General features: G+C 34.8%; 1 long non-coding RNA gene across 2 annotated transcripts; it reads right to left on the bottom strand.

Annotated features, from left to right (window-relative positions):
- Positions 1-4,694: 4,694 nt before the first annotated feature.
- LOC120519866 lies at positions 4,695-11,338 on the bottom strand. Of its 2 annotated transcripts, XR_005631687.1 has the most exons (5): positions 10,062-11,338; positions 7,511-7,561; positions 6,948-6,966; positions 6,467-6,488; positions 4,695-5,497 (listed from the first exon to the last, which is right to left on the bottom strand). It is a non-coding gene; the product is annotated as an uncharacterized LOC120519866 (long non-coding RNA). The 2 variants fall into 2 exon arrangements; XR_005631686.1 differs by lacking the exon at positions 10,062-11,338 and having other exon boundaries at positions 7,511-9,631.
- Between the last annotated feature and the right edge of the window lie 368 nt (positions 11,339-11,706).

Below are 11,706 nucleotides of genomic sequence, written 5' to 3'. Positions count from 1 at the left end.
GCTTACATTTAAAATCCGAGATAGAGTGAAGCCACGAAAGTGGAAGCGCGATATAGTGAGGGATTACTGTATACAGTATGTGGAAACCCATTTCTGTAATCAGTTTATTGATGTGGGACCATTTTCTCTGTATTAAAAATATTTTGTATCTTAGAGTGCCCCTTATTGTTTATTGTATGGCCATTTTGAACATTACAGTTTATTGTTGCTTTGTTTGCTACCATCATGTGACAGCAATAGGAGACTACAACATGTGATGTCACTAATGTGATGATATAAAGGGCAGAATCAAATGCCTTCTATTGTCTAAGATTCTGACAACAAAAAACAATCATTTTCTTTGGTAATGATGTGTTTGAAATATTTACCTTGTATATTAGGTTAACACGTGGGCTCTTTTGGGTAGATTCTCCTTGTTCTTTGGTAACAAATAAAATAGACAAACATAAAAAACTAGTGGCACTGCAGTTATTTTAGTCTGGTAAAAATTTATATGATCTCAGTTGAAATGGCATCATAGTGTTTTCATGTACAAGAAGTACAAAGCCAATTCAATACAGGGAAAGGAGAACATACATGATAGCACATTGTGGAAGTGAAAGGCTCACTTGCAAAGTTTTCACGTAGACTAAAAAGTGTATTAAAATGCGAAAATAAACTGTTGAGTTTGTTTTTTGTGCTACTTGAAGATGCTGAAACACATTCAAGAATTTTTAAAAAGATATGATGAAATGTACATTTTCATTTCCTGAGTCTAATAAATGCTACTTCCTATTCAGAAACACAAACCATTATAGTTTAGCCAATCAGAGCCATCCAAATATTCAGCATGACAGTTTTTATGCTCATTGTTAGCAGCATTAGACAAGTGTTTTATCTACTTTTATTGAACCATTTGAATGTTTATTGTTAAGTATTATTTGAGGTACTGTTTACTGTAAGGTCATGAGGTTGAGCTTACTTCATTCTTAACTTTATGTAGACTTTATCATAGAATACATACATGTGATACTGAAATTTTGCCTCATAAACTATATACTGAAATGCCTACACTTAGGTATCAATTTTAGGAAATTGCAATTTTTCATTTCTCTCACAACAATTAGTATGTTAAATTTTATTTTTCAGCTTTTACTGGTCCCTCATCTACTACTCATGTGTGTTGAATGACTGAGATTTTGTCTCATACACTGGATATACAGATATTTAAAATGAAAATGTTATTGAATTGCATGTAACAGAGTTTCACTGGTATTGGCAAAAAATTAACAGCTGAAAAATATATACTGTAAATTTTATTTTTGGAGGGCAATGTCTCAGAGAGTGTGTACTGCTAAGGATACCTTATGTTCTCAGCTGCCACTTATGACCTTTTCATGATCTTTTACTACTGTAGTTGTTACCGACCTCAGGCCTAGGGGAACCTGGGCCAGGTACAAGCCACTGTTGCTACAGGGTGTAGCCACAGCAATATGGTGTAAAGCATAAAAGAAACAGACAGCAGCAGAGTCTTAGACCATACTTCTGTTTTTTTTTATTCTCCTTTTCCCAGAAATATATATATACTTCAATTTCTGCATAGATCAACATGGCAATCAGTGAAAACAATGGTGCAAGCCAATTTCCTCTGCATAATAAATAGTGTAAACACATTTACTTTGAGTCCTTGATTAGAAACCAACTTTCCAAGGAAGCAGACAGTTCTGTATCCTCACATTGTATGTAGATGAGATACTAAATCAAAGCAGTCTGACTATTCGAAGCAGGTGACTCTTTAGCAAGACAGGTAAATATTTATGTCCTGTAGATAGCCATCAGCAATAACCTGTAGCAGAATTTTCCAGAGATTCTTCCTTTTCTTTAAAACACTGGTTTATAGCCCATTACACTAAGTAACACATCAAAATGTTATTTTCTTTATAATACTGAGTTCTAGCCCATTACATAGTCACCCCTCCACATTTGGGAATTTGACATTCCTGGTTTCAGTTATTTGTGAATTGGCATTGAATAATTAGTTACAAAGTGATTGCAGAAAATCGCGGACAATGCACAAGTCAAACCTGTATAAACAGTACTGAAAATAATTTGTATCACACAAAATGACATAAAATATTAAATTGTGTTAGTTAATATTCATTAGTTTAAATGCATACTATATTATCAATACTAAAAGTTACTTTTTCTACGTTAACTATCTTCTGTCATCACTGCTCCCTTAGTTATTTAGCAGATTTGGACATCCCCTTCCAACTGGTGCACATTCGTGCTCTCTCTCTCTCTCTCTCACTTTCTCTCTAACTTGCTCATTATTGTCAGCTTTCTCCTTTCTAGAGCTCTAGCTAACTTCTCAGTTTCCTTTTTCCCAATTTCTTTTTCTCCTTTCTCACCTGCCCCTCTCACCGCCAACCCTAGCTGATGCTGTGCACTTGCCACGCTGCTAAAAAGCAACTAACTCATTAAAGTGCATGTGCATGCCAGCATGCCAGAAAATATATTTCTCTTCTGGTTCGTCCTGCTTCCACTTCAAAACCGGTCCCACCCACACACAGCCGACACGGCATTTCTCGATTCCTATTCGTCCTCTTCCAAACCCTTCCCCACGCTTCCTGTGGCCTCCCATACACCTTGCTATTTTCGTTATACCGCGATGGTTGTTTCCTAAGCCTTTGTTATAAAATGAACGACACTATCTTCTCTGTCGACGGGTTTTTGTACATCATCATCTCTATTCCGGGATCCGGCAACTTCCTGTTCCTATCAGTGGGATATTTGACACAAATGGTTGCGAAGGCAATGCACTCTCACTACAACATAGGGCAGTAGATTTCATTGCATCACATTGGGACAGATTTGGAGAAGTTCTTCCTGTTGTTCTTTCCAATGCAAGTCGAGTTATCACAACAGTCAGAAGTACTATCAATATATGGCAACATCTGGAGTTTATATTATTGTGAACACATTCGAGAATACAACTCTTCTTTAGCGTTTGCTTTCATAAGTGCACAGATAACTCAACCTCCTGGCCATGGACCATACTATTTTAAAATACACGGGTAAATTTATCACCAAATCTCTCCACTATACGCTAACACTTCTACCTCTCCAGGATATGGACAATTGTATGTTTCTGACACAGTTCAAGCTACTGAAGTACGCTTACAAAATAAAGTAAACTCTGTATGCTGCAAAAATGTACTTCTCCAGCTAGATTCCATGCTCAGAACCATCAACCTCTTCGCTAAATCATGCAAACACATGCATTAAATTGCTCAGTCCAATCCAACAGCATCTGTACGAATGGTTTTCAAGGAAAACCTTGGGCAGGATTTACGACGATACAATGCCCCGACATGTCACACCGATGTTGCAGCGATTTTCATCGGAGAAGATGGAGAACCCGCTGCTGAAAGGAACATTTGCGTCTATCCCAGAGGCAACTCCTGTAAACAGATTTCCACGTTCAATATGAATTGCGATCCTATGGTTTACCCACTTTTATTCCCTTACGGAGACATTGGCTGGCACAAACATTTACATGTTCCCGATAAAAGAACCGCCAACCGAATCAGGCTTACTCAATGCCAATTTTACGTGTACAGATTATCAATGAGGAATACATTTAGTATTTTGCACTCCAGCAGCAAGCTATTCCAACAGTACGTTGTAGATGCGTATGTTAAAACAGAGGGCACACGTCTCAACTATCTCCGATTACATCAACAAGATCTGCGCGTGGAACAATACAAAGGACTACCAGACGCACTGCAAGCAAACGCTGAAAATAACAACGTACGTGTAGGCAAAATGATCATATTACCGTCCACATTTCCAGGAAGTCCAAGATACATGCAACAAAACTATCAGGATGCCATGGCCATAGTACGTAAATTCAGAAAGCCTGATTTATTTATCACTTTCACATGAAATCCTACTTGGCCGGAAATTCTACATGCACTGTCGGATACCCAAAGACCGGAGCACAGACCTGATATTGTAGTACAAGCAAAACACCTATTCACAACTGTGTCTTTCAAGAAGTATTTCGTTCTTCTTGATTTCTGAGTTCCTTTCTCACCATTTTCTGTTCCTATTCTTACACTGCCGTATGCTACGGCAGGCGTCGATTAGTTATAAAATATTCATGTTTGTGGTGGTCTTTCACCCTAAACCTTCATGAATGTAAAGGTGTGACTGTACTTCTCATTCTGTTTATTATTACAGTTGTTTAATATTATTTTAATTTAGATTATTTTTAAGCATATTACCTGTGTTCACTGCTCATGGAGCTAAGAAGCAGTTGGTGGGAATAAAAAAATTGCAAAAAAACTGTAATGGTTATGATACTTTTAATCAAAATACAACAAAAAATGTCTTACATAAATGTAACATTTTTTAGAATTATATTTGACAATAGGACTGTTTCAATGCACTATAGATTTATTAAACAAGTAAAAGTGTACACTGTTAAGAAGGATAATATGTTTGAATTTGGATGCAATGGATTTTGACTAATATTACTAATGCCAACAGGGGATTGCTAATGCTCAGTCTCTTCGCATTAATATTGTCATTGTTTTTTATTTTATTTTTAAAAATTTGCATGTGTGAGTGTGTTCACTCTGTGATGGACTGCCCAGGGATTGTTTGTACCTGGCGCTGCATGCTTGCTGGGATAGGCTCCAGACCCCTGTGACCCTCAGTGAGCTTAGAAAATGGTATAGTCTGGTAGTGTAAAGAAAATGTGTGTGTGTTGTTTTATATGTATGACAGCAAAGAAGATATTTTTTGTGTGAAAGTTACAACGGATATTGTTGGTAACAGGTTACAACAGGAGCTTGCTTTGTGCAACATGATTGGTAATAGGCAGGGAAAAGTTAAATGTGTTAGTGACTGGGACTGTGCTTATGTAACTGGAAGATGGGTTAGGAAAACAGGAGTTTAATCTTTATCTTTTATGAATTCTATTTATAGAAAACATCCAATTCATCCCAAACTTCATACGACCTGAAAACTTTGCTACATATATTATGTGCACTCCAAATGTTATATGTATGCTTGCAGAATTTGTTACGATGAGTCAAGAACTTTTGGCAGCACCACCATGCACCAACACTGCCAAAAGTTATGTGACTACAAAATGTATTGCTGTAATGAAATACATTAATACAAAAATATACTGTATTTAAATGAAAAGTAATCAAATGCATTGAACTTGTACATAATCTTTTGGCAGTAATTTAACACTAGATTTTCAGCTCCTGCAATCTTAATTTGATTAGTGAAAATGCACATGCAGCAAATTTCTAAATCAAACCGCGAAGTTTCATTCTTTGGTTGAATGCAGACAGCAACATTCCTATGAAATAAACTTAAGTTTAAAAATTAAAAACCAACTATACTGTACTTATCACAGGACACACGTTGGGCTGGTGCCCTGGGATATTTCCTGCTTTGCACTCAGTGCTGCTGTGATAGGCTTCAGCATCCTGCAATCCTGCATTGGATTACACAGGTTTAAGAATGTTAAGTTATTGTAATCACATGCTTTCGTCGCAGGCTACAGTTTCATTTTGTTATAAGATGTTGGATCTCTTGAAATAATTGTGAGCAAAAATGGCCAAAAGTTGAAAAATTAAAGTCAAAGACTGGCATGGGTTGTGACCAATAAGGAAAAAATCATGTTACCAAAACCAAAATGAAAATTTTGAAAGTCAAAGACAAACATGTGTCCAAAAAACACTAGGGCTTACTTGAATTTAGAAGCTAACTATCACTAAGAGAGGTTTTTGAAAGAATTGGAAGAGTATCCACTGACAGATAGAAAATGCAGTGAATGCGACTATGTTTATAATGTCACTTCCACTGTAGTCAGAAACATGACTAAACTTGTCACATGATGCTTCTCAGAGTGTTGCATAAATAAAACACAAGCAATATACCCAGTGGGCTCCTGGGACACAAACCTGTGCTGTATACTGTACATGAAGAGTTCAAAAACGCAGCTACCTTAACTAAGAAAGCAAAGAGCAAATGTTTTTATTCTCCTGTCTCCCAGCTGGCAAATTGTTCCTCTCTATTACTTTGAACAAATCATGCCAGCATTCAACTAGTCTATTTCATCAGAAGCTTATTTTCCATTTTCGGCTGGATATTTTTGAGGCAGTGAGTCATTCTTGATAATGTAAAATGCATTTTATTTCACAAAAATACCAAATCTTAAGGCCAACTAATAGCTAATAAGGTATTTTACCCGAATAACTTCTTCAAAACAAAATATGTTTTTTGCACTTTTCCATGAAAAATTATTCAATGGATCATGCTTTTAAGAAATACATTTAAAAACAGATCTAAACTTTTATATTTATTAATTCATTTTAAATAGTTTTATTTGAAAATATTTTCATTAACTGACAAATGTATCAAAATGAAAAATAGTGAAAACACACAAATAAGAAAGTCTCACCTGACTATTTAAGTTATCATTTCTGTTAAAAATAAAAAGAAAAACAATTATAAATACATGAAATAATTACACCAAAGTATGAAAATAAAATGTACTATAACAATATCATACAGTATAAAGGAAGTGACAAAAACATTCAGTGCTCAACCTCAACCAGGTTGTTTGCAATATCAAAGTTCTGATCAAAACATAATCAATAACATTTAAAAATGTAAAAATCTCTCATTTACAGTTTTTTTTAATATCAATTAATACAGTATTCATATTATTTTTCTTTGTAATCCTCCCTTTCTTATGAAATTTTTGTTCCACACATTTTACATGGGGAAGAATTAGGTTAGAGTCAAAACAGAGTAACAGTTGAAAACCATGAAGAGCACTGATGTGTCATTTTAGATATATTTGTTATAGATTGATAACAAATATGGTAAATTAAATTACTGGTAAAATAAAAAACAACAACGATCAGATCAGTTATTACCTTGCGTTCTTCATCAATTCTGAAATAAGATGATAAAAAAAATTAAAAAAAACAAACAAACATAAAAACAGTTTAGATTTTCACAGCAAGAGAGGCTATGCTACATTCTTTACAGTTAAACTCTAATTTTGAATTGCTTGTATTTCAGAGAAAACTAAAATGTTTCATTTTATATGGCCAAATCATTTAGTAAAATGTAGACAGCATACAGCTGGTTTAGAGGTGTGATATCAATAGATAAACTTGTCACAATCTTCATTTTAAAGGTTTGTATCTTATCTTGTGAAAAGAAATCTTCATCAAGTGAAGGGGTACTCCATAAATATATTGCATTAAATATGGTCTAAAAGCAGCAAAAAATATTAGAAATAATAAGCAAATTAAGGGAAGAAATGGGTGCAAAGTCAGCCAGAAAACAAATACCCTTTTAATGAACTCTATATACAATTCTTACTTTACTGTAGAGTATTGCCACAGATCAAAGAACACAAACGTAGCTTTACACAACTTATAAAATACAAGTACTTTTTATTTTATTCATAGGTATATTCAAAATTGCTCACTTGTTGTACTAAGGACAAAGTCTGACTCCTGTTTTTGTGTTGAAAGTTGTCCTAGAAATAATGACATTATTCAGTCTGTTCAGTATACACTAGATGATTATAGCTTCACAACAATCACAAATATAAGTCAAGTTTAAAACATTATTTTAATTTTGAACTACAAATCACTGCAATAAATCCAGGTAATTGTAAACACTGCTGATAATATTAGATATTGAAGCAAAAACAATTTCATTTAATTAGTAATACACTGTACGCAATACATCTTATTGAATTTGATGACATCACACATCAGTTACATGGTTTATATGGTTAACATTTTGACAAGCACTGAACTATCTTTCAGCAAATGTACCTCACATCAAATGAGTTCTGAGTCTTGAAAGGGGTCTGTTTAAGCCCCATGTCTCCAGTGACAGATTTAGAATTGGTGAGGCCCTAAGCTATATAAAGTTTGGAGGCACCTTGCTAAAAACAGCAAGGTATTTAAAATGAAAAACACCAATTATTAAAATATTAAAAGCCAAATGAGGCCCCTGTGATTTGTGACATGCTAAATTTTAGCTTGTTTTTTAACACTGCAAGCCTTTAATCTCCCTGAAACCACACTGAAGATAAAAGTGAGCATCGATACTGGGCGAGATAATGGAGAGATCAAAAATAACAAAGCCAAAAACTGTTAAGCAAACAGCAAACAAAAGTAAAAAATTAAAAAAGGGCACACAAGTTAATCAAAACCAGAAAATCAAAAAAATAATAGCATGACACGCTGAAAATGTTTTTTTCTCAAACATGGATAACAAAATACATGTTGTGCTGGTATATGATATGTCACTCTAATGACATCATACAAAAACACAACCCCAGCAACCAGACTAACATCTTAACAACATATTCATAAAAATCACTGTGTGGATTTAAAACAAAATAGAGATGTGGTATAAGATGAATAACAGAAGAACATAATTCTTTACTAAAAGATAGTAAATAATGAAAATATAAATAATGGAAAAAAAAATTCTATCCTAAAAGACAGAGAATAATCACAGAACCTCAGTCCTCTTCATAGAGATAAGTACAATTTCTAAAAGAAAACATGTGAATAAAACTTATGAAAGGCCAGAATATAAGTTAAATAAAGATGACATTCATAACATCACAAAAACTGGACTATTTAAAATGCCAGCATACTATCCCCTTTGTCCAGGTTTTTGGATAAGAAAACAAACTCTTGAGAAGTTTGTAGTTAGTGATTTAAAAATCTTAGAAGCCATAACATGTACCTATTATTTTGACAATGATTGTTGGGTAGAGATTTGGAGTTAGTATTCTTGCCTCTGTGTTTCTTTCGGATTTTGGCCTTTGGGTGTTTACCAATTTTTTATGGTGTGAAATTTAATATTTAAGTCAATAAATACTTTTTATGTCTTTATTTGTAAGTCAGACAAAGCAAATGTAATATTAGTATTTTATTCAGCCTTTAGGACTGACTTAAGAATTTATGGCTGAGTTGGAGGAAGTGCCTCAGACGGGTTTGGCAAGTAATTCTCTGTAGGAGAGGAAGTCCACCTAGTTGGACAGGTTCAACTTATGAAATGGTCTTGGGTGCGGGTGTGAAAATGCAGTTTGTTAGGATGGAACATTGGACCAGCTTTGGTAAGAACAATTGTGTTTGGACTGAGAGTCTAAAAGCCATAAACAAAGCAAGTATTAACCCCCACAAGGAGGCCAAACTACCTAGATGGCAAGCATCAGTTCAACAAATAGTTTTAGGGGCAAATGTGAAAGGTACTGTGTGCCCCCATTGTTCTGGAGCATGGCTGTTTGGGATTTGTTTTAAATTAGAGTCCATTCTGTACCTCAACGCCCTATTGGTGTAAGGGCCTGGACAGAGAATGTATAAATTTGCTTGCTTTACTCCTCCCTTTCTCTCTCACACCAATACCATGAAAAGGACAACACACTGAAGAACACAGCTCAACAGCCATATTGAGACAGGCATGCAGCCTGTCTTGAAGAAAGCTAGAAATAATGACATAACTAAATACAATTAAGTAACTAATAAGTCTGTGTGCCACCTGAAACTACATATCAGCATTTATCAGGTTGTATAGTTGCCAACATTCTATCTATCTATCTATCTATCTATCTATCTATCTATCTATCTATCTATCTATCTATCTATCTATCTATCTATCTGTTATTATTTAATGAATGTTACCAATAATAAATTACTTAAAGTTGTAGCTTAATTCCTGCTTGTCTTTTACTCTATGTAATTGCCTGAGGTTTTAGATGTAGAAGGGAAGATGGGGGGAGTTATAAAGTACTAAACCTTATAAACTGTGGTAAGTTTTTGGGATTTGAGGCATTCTGACAAAGGCTACACATTAAAGAATACAAAAGAGGAGAGTAATATAGAGCTCTACCAAGATAAAACACAATTAAAGATTTTAAGCTTGATTTCCTAGCTTGGGGCTTTGTCTTTTTTTCTTCTGCCATTTCTTTCAAGAAACTACAGAAGGCAAAAAATCCTAAGCTCATCACTTACATGGGAGGCAGTGTCATCCAGCAAAGGACTCGTGCTTCCAGGGAATCTGTTCATGAAGAATTTAAGCTTCCCTTAAACCAACATGAGGGTTCCCCACATTTTCAGTAAAACTCTCTGAAACATACTACTTGGTCCCATCATAATACATCTTCCATTGCTGCATCTTTCAGCCGTAGGGGCGTGGACACACCCTGGAAAGTTGATGTGCAAATGTGAATGCTGTACACAACTAGACAAGTGAAAAATGACACACGATCACTTATATTCATTATATTTTACTTTATTACGTTGTTTTGCAAAGATACCCTCTGCTGCCGCTGGACTGTTCATGCACACCTACATGTGCTTCAGTGAATGAGAATATTGAGCTGACATGTACCATGCAATCAAGTGACAATAACTAAACCGACATTTTAGGCATACATTCATTCATCCACCTTCTTAGCCCACTTATCCAGGGCAGGGTTATGAGTCAGCTGGAGCCTATCCTAGTAGGGAGCAAAGCAGAAAGAACACCTGGATAATACTGTTGTAATGGATAATAATAATATTCAAGTATTCTAATATTAATAATCTCACTTTATAATAATAATAATGAATTGCTGTCCTCAATATCCTTCAGCCATTAACTTACTCATGTATATAATCTACCCTGCTATAGACATAATAAGAACAACTAGTGAAACATGCGGACCCACAGTCCTAAAATGAAATGAAACAAAATATTTTAGAAATAGTTACTCCTTTCAGTTCCTCTAGAAGTGATGTGACGTATTTTATTACTTCTGGTGGCTCAATTTACAGCATACTGATTTTTTTTTATTTTAGCCAACACTTTCTTTTGTTTTCATCATGAAAAAATACAGCTTGACATTGATCAAATCTCTGATGTAACTTTGCAAAGTAGTGGTTTTCAAAGGAACATCTATGTAAGGATGTAAAAGCAATGGTTCAGTGTCCTGTCTTCTTATCAGAGAGGGTTGGGTGCCAACAAAAGGCTAGACATAAAATAACAATAAATTGTCAGCAAAATTTTTGTCATGCATTTCCAAATCTTTGTCATTTTTGTAATCTGTATCTTGCACTTGATGATCAGCAGATGATGTGGCTCTTCTTCTTTTCCTTTTCCTATTGTGATGTTCTTAGTCATGTAATTGGCAGGTGCAATTTGCTTGGTGCTCAGCAGAGGTCACCACAATTCTTTTTCTTTCCACCATGTTGTTCTTGTGATCACTTTGCTGTTATAAACCAAAGTCAAAAAAAAGTCAAAAGTCAAAGTGAACTTTATTGTCATCTCAACCATGTACAAGTATACAGATAGATGAAATTGCGAAGCTCAGGGTCCACAGTGTAACAACATGATGTGCAAATAATAAATTAAAAATAGAATTAAAATTAAAAAAGATTAAAGATTAAAACACAAACCAGACAAGACATTGTGCAAAGAAGACAAGACACTGTGCAAACCAATGACCACTTGTCAGTTTACTGAGTTTGCTGCTACCTGAAATTTTTCAAATTTCCAGAATGTAACACATCATATGCTTTCCTATAAGGCCAAGACCATAGTTTTAGTTCCAGTGATATATAAGTAATCAGTACTGACAGACGGACAAACCTTAGCCTTTTATATGTATATAGACTA

The sequence above is a fragment of the Polypterus senegalus genome, unplaced genomic scaffold, assembly GCF_016835505.1.
Source record: "Polypterus senegalus isolate Bchr_013 unplaced genomic scaffold, ASM1683550v1 scaffold_7482, whole genome shotgun sequence".
Classification (NCBI taxonomy): Eukaryota; Metazoa; Chordata; class Cladistia; order Polypteriformes; family Polypteridae; genus Polypterus; species Polypterus senegalus.
Note: the sequence above shows the minus strand (reverse complement) of the source record. Positions and strands in the feature narration are given on the sequence as shown.